Genomic DNA, 20176 nt, shown 5'->3' with positions numbered 1-20176 from the left:
AAAACTAATTAAAGTAAAAATGATTGTTTCACACTACAATGTCAGCAATTATATATATGTTGCTAGTGTTAACCAATACATTGCATATATTTCAAAATAAGGCATGTTTTCTATCATCAAAAGAAATATTAAAAAGTATATTATGCACATAATGCTATTACAAACACTACTAAAGGTATTAGTTTTCTAAATTCATCATCAGATAGAGACCTGCAAATTACTTCAAGTCCAAATGTGACATATCACAGGCTTTGTTAATTATGTATGTTTCAATATTTCACATATAATGAAAGAATAAAATAGTGGAACAGAGAATTAAAAATATTTGTTGCCACCATTTGTGGTGATCTTTTAACTATTTTCAGGAATTCTTCAACAAAGCCATAGCCAACATATGCAACGAAGAACAATATGAATCGTTCCTAAATTAAGTGTACCGCCATTTCCACATATAGTAAACTCTTCATAATTCCCAAATGTGCATATGTTCCGGGCTGCCTTATGTATTAAGTTTCATTATGATAAGGAGGGAAAGATCTCAGCTTCCCTGCGGGCAGCATGTCCTGGCCCAGTGGCCGTGTATAACCATGATGTGGGGGAAAAGCAGAGGAAACTAGTCAAAATTGAACCCAGAGAAGTATCTTGAAACCTAAAGCTAATTGTGAATGAGAAATTAAATAGGAGTGTAGGCACCAAAGAAATCATGCATTCAACTTTAAGCCATCTAGATTCACCCTTAAAAATCACAGAAATGTCTATGCCATGGCCTATTAAGCTAAACTAATTTTAGCCAAAGTTGTGAAAAAGGCTAGTGTATCTTTCTTCTAATTGTTCAAAATCTTTTCTCCTCAGCTAAGATTCTGTTGTCTCCATCCTTTTTTATGTTCCAGGTTTCCTCTATGGTACCACTTCCTTTCATAATAAAGAACCTGTTTCTACGTCTGCTCTACTTATTGTAACAGTTTATCCTTTGTGAGTCTCAGACTTCAGGGAGCTTCTTCCAGGAAGGAGGGATCAGAACACATTGAGGAGGATCAGCAACTTACCTGAAATGAGATGTTAATGCATATTTGCATAGGATTATGTCTAGGTAGAATTTGATAGCTAACTTTGTATTTAACATTTCTGGCATTTTATAATAATTATCTACTAAAATAGTTCAAGCATTGAATTTCCCAGTATGAAATAAAATTTCACATGTAATATACTAGTTTTTACTATTTTTAGATTTCAAATAAGAATTGTAGAAGTTTAAAACTGCAACAATGATTTTGAGATAACTAGATAAAGAATCAGGTTTATAGAGGTGGAAAGGGTTGAAGAGAGTTGCACAATATAACGAAATTAGTAAGTAATAGAGTTTTAACGTGAACTGAAGATTAAACTTGGAGAAGAATCCAGGTCACAGAGGTGTAAGTAGTCATAAATGAGCTCACCTCTGCTGTTTTGCCATTGAAAAATATGCCTCAGCTGGTATAAAGTTATTGAAATGTGTTATTAACTATCTTCAGTTGGTATAACGACCTTCTGGAAAAGGTGAGATTTGGGAAGTACTCGGATTATATGGTTTCAAGGCAGGAGGAATAGAAGGAAAACTATTAGAATGGGGAATTTCGGTGATTTGATTAGAGTTAATTTGAGAGAAAGGCATTGCAAATGTCAGAGGCAAGCCAGGAGAAATCTAATGCTGGTGGAAATGGTCACTGCATTTGTGTTCCCATCAATAGTGCATTCTTTCACAAAAATGATGGCATTGGTAGGGAGATGATTCATAAACCAAAAAAACATAGCTTTATGTGGAGAGGGGCAGGGAACAACTGTCATGGAACCACCATTATATATAATAAAATAATTTTAGTTAACATAACTAGATCACATAGCAAAACTTGGAATGTATTTATTACAGTTTATGGCACCAGATTTATTGAATGTTATATTCATAAATTTCCTGTTAAACCTGTTTTGCTTTGGACTTCCAGTTTAATGTTAGAGATGCAGAGAGCTGGAGAAAGTGTCACTCTCACTCTTAGAAGAATAAATGTTGAACAGTGTGCATTAACAATTTATTTTCAGCCTATCAGAGCAATGAGGTTGTTTGAACAGTAAGTAACCCAAAATATGGACAGAAACAGGCACCACCAGAGAGACACAGGATCTGAGCACCTGCTTAAGAGGGACGGAAACCATGTAAGATTCTAAGAAGATTGAACTAAATATTTATCAGAAATTTTAAAGGCAAATTGTGGGATAATGTGAGAATATGAAGATTTGGAGGGTCACAGAAATGCAGGAGAAATACAGGATTTTTCACCCTCTTGCAGGATTTTCTTCCAGAAACCCCAGTAAGCACTCATGGGGCATTTGGGAGAACCTTGAGAAGTTTCCCTAGTGGAGCTGGCTGGGAAGAGGAGAGAAGCCACAGCCCAAGCCTTAGGTTTCATCTGGCTTTGCCCTTGATGCCTATATGACCTTGGGCTATTCTCTCAGCAGTAAATTTGGTAGAAATAGGGCTCCCTTCATTTGTTCTGTGTCTCTCAAAAGTCAGTATTTTTCATCGGCTGATGTCTGATATCTTAAAAACCATTGTTTTCATACAGTTGGGGCAATTTTTTGTTTGTTCTGTTTTGTTTTCTCAAGAGAGATGCTAAAATCAGTCTTTGTTCTCTATCTTGGGCAAAACCTGAAATGTCATTTATGGATATAAATTCAAAGATAATGAATAAAATATTTGAAAGCAGAATCTGACTCTACCTTAATAAAATAATAAACCATGACCTAATGAGACTTACTCCAGGAATACTAGGTTGATTTAATATTAGGAAATCCTTTAATACCATACACCATATTAATAAATCTAATTTTAAAACCACATAATTATCTTGCTCAATGTGGAAAATGTCTTTGCCAAAATGTCACATGCAATCATGGTTTAAAACTCTCAGGCATACAAGAATTGATAGATAATTAATATGATGAATTATTATATATGTATATATATAGACACATACACACAATGTGTATCTGAAAAGCTCGTGTCATGCTTAATCAGAACCACTAAAGTCCTTTTGATGAAAATTCAGAATTATGCAAAGGTGTTCACTGACTTCATTAACATTTAAAATTGTACTAGTAGCAACTGCCCATACAATTGAACAAAAGAATTCAATTAGAAGCATGAGAATCGTTAAAAACAAAAATACATACAATTAAAAATATTATTTTAAATGATATGATATGATGATATGCTCAAAAAGCTGTACAGAACCAATGTTAAAGCTAACTGAAGCAATGGAACAATTCAATAAGGTAGCCTGCTATAAAATTCACATACACAAATAAAAGCCCTCATATGTATAAGAAATAATAGTAGAAACATTTCTGTATACAATAGCAAAAAAGAAGATTAAACACAAATAAATTTAAGAACAGATGCACAAAACCTTATGAGGCACAAAACCTTATGAGGAAAACTATAAAATACTCTTGAAAGACAATGAAGTAGACCTGAACAAATGGAAACACATCCCCTTTCTTGGATAGGATGACTCTATGACATAAAAATGTTAATCCTCCTTAAGTGAATTTCTAAATGGAATGCAATCCCTATGAGACCCTCTAAAGCTTACTGAATTAGAGAAGGTGATTACCAAAGTTTCTGGCGAATAAACAAATATACAAGAGTAGCATAGAAAACACAAATAGAAAATCTATAATGAGGGACTAGCCTTCACAGGCTAAAACCATTCTAGCAAGAGTATAGGAAATAGGCCGATGGATGGGATAGAAAGCCCAGAAATATATCCAAGAACTTTTGGAAATTTAGTGTATGATAAAGGCGGAGTTTCATCATTAAGGCAGTGGTGGAATTTATAATAAATGATACTGGAACAATTGGGTAGTCATTTAAAGACAAAAGAGATAAAATTGAATGCATACCTTATACCTTACACTAGAATACATGCCAAACCATCAGTGCTTTAAATGTTAAAAAAAAAAAAAATAGAAACAGTAAAAAGAAACATGAGTGATTTCCAAGCTGTTTCACTGTGACTCCAAAATTAAAATCTACTGAAAGAAATGTTTAATATGTGTGTGCATATATATATGTTCAAATATATCAATATATGTAAATTGCATAGCCAAAAAAGGATATGATTAAAAGACAACAAACACTGAGAGAGAATATTTGCAGTATGTATTACAGACAAATGGCTTACATCCCTAATATATAAAGCGGTCTTAATTAAGAGACAGAAGACCAAATATCCAATAGAAGAATACAAATAAAACAGTGGCCAGATAATTCTTTTTTAAAAAGTAAACAAGTTCTCTTAAAATATGTACACATTCAAATTTACTCATAATAGCGGCATGTAAATTAACACTGATAAAGCATTTTTAGTTATCATCTTAGTGAAAATTAAAATATACACGACAGTACATTTTGTTGGTGTGACTGACAGTCGCGAAACTGAAACTTTGTAGTATAAAAATGTTTAAATTGCTGAGGGAGAATGCAGACAAGTATAACCTTCTGGAGTACATTTTGGCAATACGTAATAAAACTACAGGTTACTTACCTTTTGACTCAGGAGTTTCATTCCTAGGAATTTATCCTGAGATGATCACCTCCAGCAATGCAAATTAATAAGAACAAGAATAGTCATCCCAACATTATTTGTAATTTTGAAGTATTGGGAAAAAACCTAAATATCCACATATAAAACAGAGGTTGAATGATAGATCCACCCAGAAGAGAACTTTGCAGCTCCAAGTAATAAAAAGAAACATATCCATACAGATATGAAGTCAATTCTAAAATATATTTTAAGTGAAAAGAGAAAAGTACAAAAGAATAGCTATAGTGTGATGAAATTTCTATAATAATGACATATAATAAAATATACATGTGTCTGGTAATTTAGGAGAACATAAACACAGGAATGATAAAACAAATTAATTAGACTGGTTACATATTGTGGTAGATGTAAGGTAGGTGAAAATAATGGGGAAATTAGAATAGGTAGACAGGATGAGGGAGAGGAACATCTCTCTAAGTATCACATTTTATTTTGTAACTGTTCAAATCATGGTAATGTCTCATAGACCCAAAGATACATTATAAAAATTAATCAGGATATAGAAGAACCAAAAAATGGGATCCAAAGAATAATAAGGGAATGTTAAGTGTACTATAAATGAATAATATAATCAAAATTATTGTAATGGGGAAAAACCAAATCTAAGTAATTTTGGAAAACAGTGTTTTGTCTGTTTGCTATAAAGCTAAAGAGACAAAATTATAGGCATGCACACACACACACACAAACTGTGCACAGATTATATGTTTTAATTTGGAAACTTACTTTTTACAGAGTTATGGTTTAGTAATTTGGAGACTATTTTATATATATTGTCTTATCGGATTGAGAAAATAAATACATTGTGGATACTACAAGCCAGATTTTCATTGCCAGAGAAAAATGTTACAAGTAAAACAATAGAGTTAATCTACGATATTGGAATCAACTTTTTGTACCATCAGTCCAAACTCATGGTTTTAAATATGTGTAGATAGAAGATCATTAGGTAGATATTGAGATAGATACATACATACATACATACATACATACATATGTGTACATATTTCCCTACTTTTTCTAGCTCTGACCACTAGGAGGATCTAGAAACAGTGATAACAAATTAGCAATTAACACCCCAGCACACAGATTTTGGTTTCCAAATACCATTTTCCAATAAAAAATACCACGGCTTAGAAAAATGGCTGATTCCAGGACTGAAGCACAGAAAAAACAAGATGATCCCAGAACATCTTGTAACACCAGAAAGTTAAACAGTGATAAAATTAAGAAACGGAATCTTATCAAAAACACTGGAACCAATTTGAAGGAGCTCCCAATGGCTATTTCCGGGTAAATTTTAGCACCTATATAATGATAATATTGGATAATAACCCATAAAATAAAATACATATCATTGAACAATATTAATAAAACTCACAAAAAAAGAAAAAATGACAAGGTATAAATCTTTCCCACTGTAAAGTCCTAATTAATAAATGTAGAACGCATGATGAACATAGAAAGTCACCATTTGGCAGACACCACAGTAATAATTATCGCAAGCAAGAATCATTAATGAATGCTAAAATTAGATGCTAAATTGGATGATAAGAAATAGGATAATTGCATAGACTTGAAGTTTTTTTCTAAAGGCAAAAAAATAGTAACTTTATAGTTGAAATGTCTATTAAGCATCATCTTAGCTAAGTAATTAAAGTTAACATTACCAGTAATAAGATACATGAATATTCATATTTTCTGACATACTATACTGAGAAAGACACATCACCATTGTGGTATTCTTGCCAAAAATGCTAAACATAAACTTTATCCAGGAGAAAAATCAGACAAAACCAAAGTTGTGAAATAGCTTTCAAAGGATCAACTCATGAAAGACAAAGAAAGATGGAAGAACTGTCCCAGACCGAAGGTCACTAAGGAGGCAAGACAACTAAATGTAATGTGGGTTACTTGACCAGTAAAAAGATATCAGTGAGACAATTGGTGAAATTTAATAAGATCTGCAGATTAGTTAATAGTATTTATCAAATTAATTTCCTGGTCTTCATAATTGAACTATAGTTATTTAAAATGTTAACATTCAGAAAAGCCTGGCAAAGGGTATGTGAGAACTATTTCCAGCATTTGGTGAACTTCTTTTTATGTCTGAAGATATTTCAAAGTAAAAGGTTATAACAGTGATAAAAAATAATAAAAGATATACCCTCCATACTAAAAAAATAAATCTGAAAACCATGTGTATCTGTTAATTAAATAACTATTTCTACTTAGAATTAAAATAAAAGATGTTAATGGGACAGCCAAAATGTAATATTTAGTTCTATTTACTTTCCACTATACAAGCATAAAAGAATCTCAAACAATAATGGAAGAGCAGGTCAGATCATTCATGTAAAAGTCAAAAGTATTACATACAGCGCTATACGTTCTGTTGTCTCTTTTATGCAACCATGTATAATGAAAGTATTTCAATCAGACCATTAATTTTTAATGCCAGAGTACATTGGACTTTTGGTTTAGTTCATCTTCAATGCTAAACACTAAAGATTATATTTGTGATATGAGTGATAGTGAGATAATTACAGATCTATTTCCAGATGAACTTCCTCCTCTCATTGTTTAGTAGAGAATATGTAGTTAATTGAATGTGTTAGCATTTAGAACACTGTCAGGAGTTATTAGCTATTATTGTTGTTGTCACTGTTATTATGAACATGATGTCGTTGCCCTCTTTGATCTTTAACAAACATAACTCAGCAAGCAAGTTTTAATTTTCCTTTAAGCTGTTCAACCCTGAACTACTTAAATTTCAGGCACTAAGTGATTTAATACAACCAAGTAGAAAAGCACCACTGAATTATTCAAAAATTATATTCCATAGCACTCAAGCATCAAAGTAGACCTGCTTAAATTGGCAGCTTTCAGTCTCTCTAGTGCGCCTGCTTGATGACCTTTGAGAAGGCAATGATCTTTAACTCATCTTGTTCTGCTTCATGTTCTGCTTTGTGTTTGGCACATAAAATCATCTAAAATAATCACCACCCATGAATGTCAATGGAATTGTGCTATTCTCTTTTACATACTTGGTTTGTGTCATGTAAGACAAAAAAATGCAAAGGGAGAGTTTGGACATTTCGCCAAAGCACAATAGTGACTCATGTTTTAAGCACATTAAGCTGTATCTTTCACTTATATCCAAGAAACTAAATAACAAGATAAACTATGGAGCAGAGATTCCGAAATGCTTTGGAGAGATTGTTGAAAAAATTTACATTAGTATGTTTATAAGGAAGATAATCTCTCTAGACCTAATGAATAACATTTCTAATTGCAATCCTGGGAATGAAGTTGTCCGAAATTATTCCTGTGTAGACATGTTACAAGGTTGGAGGGACGGGGGAAGAAGAGTCCATTATGAAAAGGATTTTGAAAGATTCTCTTGGACCCAATCTCAAGAATATAGTAATTCTTTAACAGAATATACATGAATAAACATAATAGAATGCAGGATCTGTATAATTCAGTTTATTAAATAAGTGTATATTCAAATCTCCATGTTTTAAGGTTACATTTTAGATACATACATTTATAATCAATAAGATTTTGAATCTATTATGTGTTTTCTCTAGCTCATTATTTTATCTTATAAAAATGTAAAAAAGAAACTATTTAACTTATGGCAGTATAATCTTAAAGAAGAGCTTTGGGAACAATGAAACAAATATAAAAAGTAGTTTAATATTCTGATCTGCTATAGTCCCTTCTGAATCATAAAAGAAAGTAATGATCTTGGTTTGAATTGAATAGGATCTCTAGGGATATATAATCTCATACCTTTGTTTAGGTGAAAGACTAGAACCTAGAAAGACTGGAAACTAGAAATTGTATGTTTAACTCACTAATAAGGACAGATATATGGTGCTTTAATTCACCCATTAATTAAGAAGTTACTGATTATCATGATCTTTGCAAAGTGCTGGAGAAAATAGCAAAGGATAAGGGAAAAAAAAATGTGTCTTCACAAAGTTTATTACATCATTATTTAAGTTGATTAAACTAATTTAATACATATGAGTGAAATGACAAAGCAGCACAAAAATTGTAAAAAACTGATAAAGAAAAAATTCATGCATTCTCAGTAGAAGGCATTTTATGGACATGAGTCATTTTGGTTTTGCTAGCAATAATCTTGGGGTTTCTATATGTAATCCTATATTTCATTACTCAAAATTTATTTAACAAGATCTTTCAAAAATTCCCTCTGCAAGAGTTTAATGCCTTGTCTTTGTCAAAATACCCAGCCTCACTATTTTATTGTCGTATTTTCTGTGGATATGGATCCAAGATTTTCGAGGCCTGACACCTTTATAACTTTTGGAGCTCACTTTAATGAAAAGAATTCAAACATTATAAATGTTTGAAGCCATTCATTTAAATATTTTTAGAATAAAATATCACACTTATTACTTATTTTTTAAAGTTATAAAATATTGTAAAATGGGAAAATTCTGAAAAATTATTAAGCTTGTTTTATAATTGACCAACAGACATGCTAATAATTCTTTCCTTTCCAGTTGCAGTCAGCAGACGAATTCTTTTCAGAATTTTTAATTTGTAATTCCTTTCCCTCAAAAAAGATATGTCACTAGAAATCAATCCTAAGATTATAATTTAATAAAACTAATAAATAGAAAAATGAATTTGACTAGTTTCTAGGTCTTTAGGGCTCCAGTCATATTTTTCTTCGCCATCTACATGGTTTGGGTACCGGGTACCATAGGACAGATATAAATCACAATGTGACCTCTAGCTCAGAAGTTTCATAACATGAGACAAAGCAGGTAGGCAAGGGGGAATTAGGGGTACCCCTGAAGGCCATTCTCACATCAGAATGTCAAGCAAGAACTTTTACACACACAGGCGGATGCCATTTTTTACTTTACTGCCTCTCAGCCCCAAAATAACTCTTCATTCCCTGTTCCGTGAAAATGAATCTGGGCCCTTTAAATATTGTTTCTTTGCCACCTGGCACAATGTTAAGATTTTTTTAAGCAGCAGGTATGAGTGAGAGAGTGCAAACATGAAGGAGATTTATTACTTGATTTCAGCTACTGTGCTTTTATCTTTCTTTAAACTTTTAATTTCAGGGGTACATGTGCAGGTTTGTTACATTGGTATACTTGTGTCATGGGGGCTTGTTGTACAGATTATTTCATCATCCAGGCATTAAGCCTAGTACCCACTAGTTATCCTTCCTGATCCTCTCTCTCCTCCTACCCTCCACCTTCAAGTAGACCCCAGTGTTTCATGTCCTCTGCCATGTGTCCGTGTGTCCTCATCATTTAGCTTCCACGTATATGTGGTATTTGTTTTTCTGTTCCTGCATTAGTTGGCTAAGGATAATGGCCTCCAGCTCTTTCCACGTTCCTGCAGAGGACATAATCCTGTTTTTTTGTTTTTTTGTTTTTTTTTTTTTTTTTATGTCTACATAGTATTCTGTGATGTAACATAACTCCTCCTGCATGCTGGGGTCTGGTGACTAATATTCCATAGCCCTTGCAACAAAAACACCACATGGGCTAAGCTTTAAAAACACTTCTGATTACTGTACACACACCGTGATCCTTGCAAAGTGCTGGAGGAAATAGGAAAAGATGAGGGAATAAATCTGTCTTCACAAAGTTTATTACGTGATTATTTAAATTGATTAAACGAATTTAATACATATGAGTGAAGTGACAAAGCAGCATGAAAGTGCAAAGTGCCTGCCTCTGAATGATTGCTTCCTACCTGCCTGGTGATTCTGAATCTGATCTGGCATTAGCAACGCACAGAAGCTCTCCACCATCCAGTGAGCTGCAACCATACTTTCTCCAGAGAAGTCTCCGAGGGGCTTCCATTCCAGCTTTGTACTTTCTTGGGTAATTTCCCTCAGTCCTACAACACTATTGGATTACTGTTAACATTTTCATATTTTCTCTTCCATTTTAGATTAAATAGATTATATTAAACTTCCTCCTTTAACTGCAGCATGGATTTTGTCTTTTGATTGTACCCAGACTCATACATAAGAGTAACTGAAAGACATATAAGTTCAAATCCAAAGTAAATGTTTCCCAAACTAATTTCACCTTTAGTTTGAACTAAAAAAAATGTCTATGACCATTAAAACATCACTGAAGAGATGAGGTGGGTAATTCAATTGAATTCATGATTGAAAGAGACAACAGTTTAATCAGTGCATTTAATTATTTCTCTCCATATATATATGTGTGTATGTGTATATATCTATATGGGTGTATGTGTGTATACACACACACGTGTGTATGTGTGTGTGTGTGTATATATATATACACTTTATACACACATACATCCATGCACCCAGACAGGAGCACAGACAGACACACACACACACACACACGCACGCGCGCGCACACACACACACGCAGGTCTTGGCCTTGGAAGGGGCTATACAAGTTAGCTTAATGAAAAATTGTCCTCAGCCTTGAGAAGTCTAGTCTTTCTCTGGACAATCATTTCCCCATAAAAACTCCATCCTAGGGTTGGCAAACTACAGTCAGTGAGATGAATCCAGTCTGGCATGTGCTTTTATAAATAAAGTTTTATTAAAACATATCCATACCTATTCCTTTCAATATTCTTTATGGCTGCTTTCATGTTGTAATGGCATAGTAGAGTAGTTACAACAAAGATCCTATGAATCACAAAGCTAAAATATTTACTGCTTTGTTTTTACTGACGAGATCTGCTGATGTTTACTCTATATTATTAAAGGGCATTGAGATTTCAGTAGATAACCATTTATGTTGCATGCACACAAAAAATAACGGTTATTAGTTTCTGATCCAGAAACTGAGGAACAGCTCTATATATTTCTATTCAAAGTCAAGCAGTTGATGGCTTGCCACTCAGGGACCTTGGAATTTTACATTTAATTCCTCTACTATGCTATGAATTATTGTTAATGTCAGAAGACTGAACACTGAATTGTATGTTACCTTGTAATAGTGCTTAAAAAAGACAGGGCAAATATACACTTAAAGGAATTCTGCAGTGAGAGCAAAGAGAAAATAGACTGGAGTACCACTGTAGATAAGAGAAAGCTATTATCAAAGCAGAAAGGCTAGGATTTGGAACTCATATTGGAGGCATATTGGAGAAGAGGAGTGAAAATTTAAGATGAGACTGGAAAAATAGATTAGTTGGGCACTTCAGCCCATGATTTTTCTCCTTTGAAATAAGACTAGCATATGTAAAGAACAACATTAAGGAAGGCTTATAGAAGGATTGGGACATAATATAACGGTCATCTATCTAGTGAGATTGGCAAGATCTCTTCACTTCAAAAGACTACCAAGTCCAGCTAAGCAATGAGATAATTCCAAAAATAAATGAGGATCTACTGAAGTGATATGTAAATGGACATACAGCTAGAATCAAATTTGATTTTGCGTTATTTCAAGAACAATATGGAAGAAATAAATCTGACATGCCAACTGCTGACCTAAATAGATCAAAACATAAAAATCTGAAGTGAAAAAGACAGGTAGATCTTTCTTAAATAATAAAAACTAAACTAAAGAATTCTAGTTGTTTGACATTATTCTTTCCTTTCTTAAACGTATCTCGGAGAAAGATTTGAATATGTACTCAAATAAATATTTAGGATCAATCCTATCATTAGTCATTAATTTAAATACAATCATATTTAAAATAAAATTTCCTTTCTGTGGACACCTAGGGGAAGATGGATGTACTTAATTTAATCGGAAAATGTCTTTAACTGGGGACTCTGAATACAGAAGCAGCTAGTTTTCATGCTCTATTATTTTAAGCATATTCTGATTTATACTCTGAATTTGCCATAAAGCACTATTCACCACATTAAGAAAGAGAAGTTGCCATTCTTGATGTGGCGTGCTTGAAATACAACAGGAGAATAACAGATACAAGTTACTTACAGTGTGGTCGTTAATGTATTTTGTATGAATAAGCTTTCTTTTGAGTTTGTACTTAGGTGCAAAACTGATAGTACAAGTGTGTTTTAAATGATTTGTCCATTAAAGTAACTTGATTCATACAGTTCTTACACTTCTCAATACATGGACGTCTCGTTCATTGTTATGTTTCATTACTGATATATAAGTAACCATGACAACATTCGTATCCAGGAATTATCATTGATCCCACAATAAGACATATTAGGAGTCAACTTATTCAACTTACTCAGAGAGAGCAAAGGTAACATCTGCCCCAGGGGAAGAAGAGGTGCATTTATTTTAACCCTTCCCAATATGGTCATATGGTGCCATTTTGTTGATTTTCTAAAGGAGAAAACATCTCATAGAAGGAGATTAGTAATGTGTTCCAAGAATGGCATTTTCTTGCTGTGGTTTTCTGACGCCAAGGTACGCCTTGACTCTATAGGTTAAAACACTTTTGTTAATTTAATCTCAGAGAAGTCACTCATAATGAGACAGGTAAAAACACAGACTAATTAACTGTAAAATGAAGCTTCATCATTTTTTAATGGGAAGACTCAAGCCTGTCTTTGGTAACTCCTTACTTCCAAGGTACCCTCCCCAAAACAAAAGAATCACAAAATATTTATTTAGCATATGAGTTGAGCAAAGCTGTCACGTTTTTTCTCTGCCACAGTAGAAAATACTCATTTAGAGACTAGGATATTCTTAGCTCACTGTCCTTTAGACAGTGCTGGATAAGCAATGAACAATTCTAAACATTTTTTTCCCCATTTTTGTCCCCATTCAGACCACTACTCTTCTGCTAAGACATACTATTTTATTATGGCTTCAAGGAAGGGATTATTTTTCTGCATTATGGCATTAGTTTCCTTTCAAACCTTAGTCCTTCTAATTCCCTATCAACAACACATTTAACTACCATGATTTAGAATAGATTGTTATCATAACTGATTCACCTCTTCATTGAGCTTTAGCTTATACTGTTTTACCTCAGAGAGGGTACACTCAACATCAGACCCAAGGGAAGAAAATGATCAGGAGGAAGAGAATAAGGAGGAGGAAGAAAATGAAGAGGAGGAAGAATATCATAGTAAGGGGGAAAAGTAGTCATTATGGATAATGTATTGAGAATTTATTGAAAGTGCTTCTTTAAATGTGTTTAACCAACCAGCCCCAAAATGCAACAAAAATACCAAATACAGAGTTTGTCACTCTGAATGCCAAAGTCAACACATGGAAAAACGTGAGTTAGAAAGTTAGGGAATGATTTTGTAATATAGTGGTAGGTTGATTTTCTAGTAAGAAATGTTTTAAATAACCTCATTCTTTTCTTTTTTGGTTATTCAACAAATTTGTATTGCAGGACCACTCTACTCAGAGATGGTTCTAAGCACTGGGAATACAGGACTGAACAAGAGAGTTGTGATCCCCACTGTTCTGGCATTTGCATTCTAGTTAGAGAAAATTAGAGAAGGAGAGCAACTAGAATTCATTGTTACATATTATAAGTTCTTTCAATTGAAGTAAGAATAACATTGTGGAGTACTATAATCGGTGTTCAATTGTTTTTATGTTGTCCTTTATTAATAAAGTTAGAAGCAGAAAAGACTTTAGAAAATGAATCCTCACTTCCAAAGTAGAAGTATTAAGACAGTAAATCAGTCTAAATTTTCATTTTGATTACACATCTTTGATAACCATATACTGCTTAAAGTTGTTATGAATAAACAACAAAAATCTGCCTAAAATTTTCCACCTGTTGAGATATTGCTTTTGAAACTTCCTCGAGGACAAGGTTCCACAAATTTGCTCTGTGAAAGGCCAGACAGTAAATATTTTTGGCTTTGGAAGCCAAGAGATGAAACTGAGGATCTTGTATAGATATTTACATTGCTAGAGAGAAAATCATTCTTCACAAAATTTTATTAATGAAATTAAAAACATAGTATTTGTTTATTGATGAAATTAAACACATAATAATAGTAGACCTTGTTTTTTGTAATACAGGTCTACTTATGAGGAATGGAATTTTGGAAAGGAAGATAACATCTGATTGACAATCAATGATAGCTTTTTGATCAAAAACAACTGCTCACGTTCATCTATTAACAGTGATCTGTAATGATTTTTTATGTATGTCCTCTTTGAAAATACTTTCTCACATAGATCCTGCCAAACACTGATTATCAATCCACAAGCAAATTATTTTAATTAAATATATTGATCTTTTGGAAGGCATTCGTAGAATTCCATTAGATTTTTGTTCTTGATATTTGCCTTTAAGCAATTATTATATTGCAGATTTACACTTCCAATTGAAAATTAAGCAGAAGCTCCTAAATAGAATCATTAAAATGAATTTTGATATATGAAAATTTACTTTTCACACATTTGAGTTTGGAAAATCTATCTGGTTCAAAACTGGGTGGGAATGAGGATCTGGCTTCTTGTTTTAACTGTTAAGAGAACATGCAGTGCATAAAGTAACTTGATATTGCTTGTGATGCAAAACAATGTTTAAGTTGTTGAAATAGCTTTACTATGGTGTAAGTTTCACATCTGAATACTGTTTGACCCTGTAGTTTTATGTTGAATTCATTATGAAACACCAAATCTGCAGCAAAAACTAATTTAATGCTATTTATTTTCTGATTATAGTGGTTGAGGGCATTTCTTTCCAGAAAAATTTCTGCATCAACCCTGAGCTGAAAATATTGCAATAAAACTTGAATACTGCTAAGCTATTGAAATGTGCAATATGCTGAGTCGGAATACTCAGTTTTCTTTCAGTCAAAAATTCACAAAACTGACAGTGGTTGAGTCCATGAGAGGGAGTGAAGTTCACTGTTGACACTACTGATTTAATAAAACATAATAGATTTTAGCATTTTCCTCAAATACCTGCTGGTGAATAATAAAGTGGGCAATGATGGGCTTTAAACCCTTTACACTTTCACATGTTTTGTAAGTTTGTTCAAATAAGCTTTTCCCTGCTCCATATGTGTTTTTATTATCAGCAGACCCCATTTCAGTTTGTACTGAATTCAAGCTTTCTCAACTTCTATAAAAAATTCCTCACCTCCCCTAGTTTGGTGCCCACCATTCTTAGGGGTTAATTATATAATCAGTTAAAGCTTGGTATTGACTCATCAAATAAGTAAAAACTGATGAGTGTTAGCAACATCTGTGAACTCATCAGGAGCAAAGCAAAGCCACTCAAAATCATTTGCTTTTAAAAAATAAGGTAAATTGATTATCAATGCTGCTCCCAATGTCCTTAACTCATCAAGTAACTCTTCGGGCTAAAAGGCTAATCATATTAAACAAGTTTGTTTTCTCTAAACACATTTCTTCAGCTGCTCTAATCCAACATGATTTAAATAACTCACCATTGGTAAAAGGCTTTTCTTGCTTGACTAACAAATGGGACATTTGAAATTTTATTCTGGTTGTAGCTTCAGTCTAATTATTTATTTTTGTGAAGAAATTCTACTGTGATGAGATACACTGTTTTAAATTTTCTAGTTTTTCTAAGCATTGCATTTGTGTGAGTAGGAAATATTGTGAAGAATGCTTAGTTTGATAATGTCAAGATAATTTTTTTAGAATAGATATATCGTCACTGGGCAATTTGCTATCAAATTCAGTACAAAATAATTCATATTCAACTGTGCCTTAAATATACAACATTTAAAGTCATTTTTCTTTTCTTCTTTTTGTTTTAAATTTATGGTCGTGTATTAGTAACAAAATATACCTTAAGTGTTGTGTTATAGTGACATGTGGAATTTGGAATGCTGCAGAGTTTTAACTATGTTAACACAATTTGTAGAGTACCAAGCATTAGTATGAAGCAATGAGAGTGTCACATACATGCATTCTCTTTCAAAACAACTGAACCTCTCTACTGTTGTAATGCAAAGCAGCCATAGACAACACACGAATGAAGAGCGTGGATGCCTTCCAATAAACCTGTGTTTATGAACACTAAAATTTGATTCCAAATGTATATGTCACAAAATCTTATTTTTCTTTTGATATTTTCACCCATTTAAAAATGTAAAGACCATTTCATGCTCACACGCATGAAAAACTGCAGGCAGGCCAGGTTTAGTGTAGTTTGCCAACTGTATTTTCTGATTTGGAAAAGGAAACTTAAGTATTTAATGTTTACAAGACATAAAATTAAAACTTAAGAATATTAAAAGCTGGGTAGTCAAAAAATAACCCAAGAAAGTTGGTAGCATTTTCCTATTTTTTTTTTTACTTTTTTACTCTGATAGATTTGTGTGTTTTGTTGTTGCTATTGCTAATGCATCCCCACTGAGGTTTGCTAAGCTTCCAAAATCTACGGTTTGATATCTTTCTTCAATTTTTGAAAATTCTCAGGCACTAGGTCTTTTTGCTTGTCCCTTTTTTGTGACTATAATAATACTTTTTGTATTATATTATCATCAATAATGGATATTACTTGATATTGTCAAATGTAAGCCCATATGATTAATTTTTTTATTTCTGATGGCTCATTCTTTATTTCTAACATTTTCATTTGGGTTTTTTAAAATCATGATTATATATGTACTAAAAGTTCCCCTTTTCTCCTGAGTTTTTTCATATTTTATTTAACATAATTGCCATCATTATTTTGAAGTCTTTGTCAGATATTTCCAATATCTAGGAAATATCTGGGCTTGCATCCTTTCTTGAATGTGAGTTGCATTTCTTTGCTTCTTTATGTGTCTTGTAATGTTTGGTTTTACGCTGGATCCTAAGTGTACAAGAAAAAATAGAGACTGAAGTAAATAATACTTAAAACCAGAAAAAAGCACATTCATTCTATCATTGCATTATTAATGTGAAGGACTAAATTAACTTAATCCATAATGTAACTGGGCAAGAATTTGATGAAATATTTGTTTGACTCAATTCGTAATTTGTTTCTAATATTTTGAGTGCAAAGTTACAACTGACATTTCATTGAGACTTAGGCTCTGAGCATTGGTGAGATCGACATATTCTTTTTATGTTTAAAGCCAAGTTACTGGCTATTAAATCTTGGGATCTCTTGAATAACTCTCTCTCTCCTGCTCTGTCCACTCTGTAGACCACATCTGCCAGCTTTTTAGGCTTCTGGAGATTTCTGGGTGCCTCTACATTTTTGCTCAGTTTCCAGCATTTACAACTAATTAAAGCTTGGGGAGCCCAGGAGAATTTTCTCGAACCTCTCTGCCTTCCTCAATTTGCTAATAACCTGCCATCGCACCACAGCAAGAACTTCAGACTTCCTCTTGGATCCCCTTTCTTTGGCTCTCTGTCCCTGGCTCTAGACTTTGGATCACTACTCCACACACTGACCACAAGGTCTAACATTACTTGGTAGGTGCAGACATGATTTATTGCTAGGGCTTATCTGCATTCTGATCAGTTCTCTCAGCCTACATATGACAACTACAAGTTTTTTAAAAGTTCAGCTGGTTTCTCCATATTTCCATCTATAATACAACTATCCTTCTCCTCTTGTTCTAAAATAATAGCAATTGTAGGTCTCTTCTGTTTGAAGAATAAAGTAGAGACACTTTTCCATAAGATGACACAGTGGTGAATTTTATAAGATGTATTTTATGGGGACTCATGTACGAACTATTTGAGAGCAATTTTGGAACGAGGCTTATATTTATATTTAACCTAAAAGTATTCATTAGGAAACAATTATTTTTACCATTGCAAAATAATTATCTATCTACCAAGTTGTGAGACAAATTATAACTTTACCATAAATTCACTCCATTTAAGAAATTTATAGCTAGAGGCCGGGCACGGTGGCTCACGCCTGTAATCCCAGCACTTTAGGAGGCTGAGGCGGGTGAATCACGAGGTCAGGAATTCGAGACCAGCCTGGACAACATAGTGAAACCCTGTCTCTACTAAAAATACAAAAAAAAATTAGCGGGGTGTGGTGGCACATGCCTGTAGTCCCAGCTACTCGGGAGGCTGAGGTGGCAGAATCGCGTGAACCTGGGAGGCAGAGATTGCAGTGAACTGAGATCGCACCTTTGCACTCCAGCCTGGGTGACAGAGTGACACTCCATCTAAAAAAAAAAAAAAAAAAAAAAAAAAAAAAAAAAAAAAAAAAACAAGAAAAGAAAGAAAGAAAGAAAGAAGGAAGGAAGGCACCAGGCAGGCAGGCAGGCAGGCATGGTGGCTCGTGCCTGTAATCCCAGCACTTTGGGAGGCTGAGGCGTGTGGATCACTTGAGGTCAGGAGTTCAGACCAGCCTGGCCAACATGGTGAAACACCGCCTCTACTAAAAATACAAAATTAGCTGGGCATGGTGGTGCATGCCTGTAATCCCAGCTACTTGGGAGGCTGAGGCAGGAGAATCACCTGAACCAGGGAGGCAGAGGTTGTAGGGAGCTGAGATTGTGCCATTGCACTCCAGCCTGAACAACAAGAGCAAAATTCTGTCTCAAAAAAAAAAAAAAAAAAAAAGAAATTTACAGCTAGAATCATAAATGTGAATCAGAAAGTTGGTGTTCTAACTGATTTGTTTAAAGTTGGTGTTTAAACCTCTAGGGTAATTCTTACAAATTAACAAACCATAAGAAGTCTAGAACATAAACATACATACAAAAGATCAAATATTTTACCAAGTGTCTACTGGGTTTAAGTGCTAACAATAAACTTCATAAAAATTGAGATGTTTTACCTACTTATACAAGGGCTACTGTACACTGTATTAATTATAATGAAGATCTGGAGTTTAAACACTCAAAAGACTCTGCCAGTTTCCTGTTTTTATACTAGATTCCTGTATCAGGTTGACAAATGACACAGACAAATTTATATGTATCTGGTATGCAGAGGTGGCTTAGACCATGAATTCCCTAACCATTGTTAAACACATAAATGGTAACATCACTAATAGCATTAATATTTTATAATATGAATGTCTAAAAAATCACCTTAAGTTTTACATGTGCTCTTAAAACAATTTATTTCCTACATTATTATTTAGTAAAGTTGTCTTTTTCTTCCATTGTTGTATAGTTCTATGAAGTTTAATACATGTTTTTATTTTTATTTTATTTTGATTTATTCCTCCTCCATCTCAATCAAGGTAAAGACCAATTCAATTACACCAAAAACTTCCTCTTACTCCCTCTTTAAAGCCACACCCTTCTCTACCTCCATGCCTTGAATCCACTGAGCCCTTTTCCATAGTTTTATCTATCTGGGATTGTCATACAAATGAAACCATACAGCATGAAACCTTTCAAAACTGCCTTGTTTCACTAATTAGATTAGTGATTCTAATTCATCCAAGTTGGGAGTGAATCATTAGATATTCATCCAAGTTGGGAGTGTATCAATATACATTCCATTTTTTATTTCACAGTATTATTCCATTATGTGGATATGCCAGTGTTTATTAAGCTATTTATCTGTTGAAGGATATTTGAGTTATTTTTGGCTTGAAGCAATTATGAATAATAGTACTATAAACATTTGTCCATGGGTTTTTAGTATAAACTAAAGAGTATCTGAGACAATCTCAATCAATTTAGA

This window comes from Macaca thibetana, chromosome 5 (assembly GCF_024542745.1).
Source record: "Macaca thibetana thibetana isolate TM-01 chromosome 5, ASM2454274v1, whole genome shotgun sequence".
NCBI classification, from domain to species: Eukaryota; Metazoa; Chordata; class Mammalia; order Primates; family Cercopithecidae; genus Macaca; species Macaca thibetana.
This window is presented reverse-complemented; position numbering follows the sequence as displayed.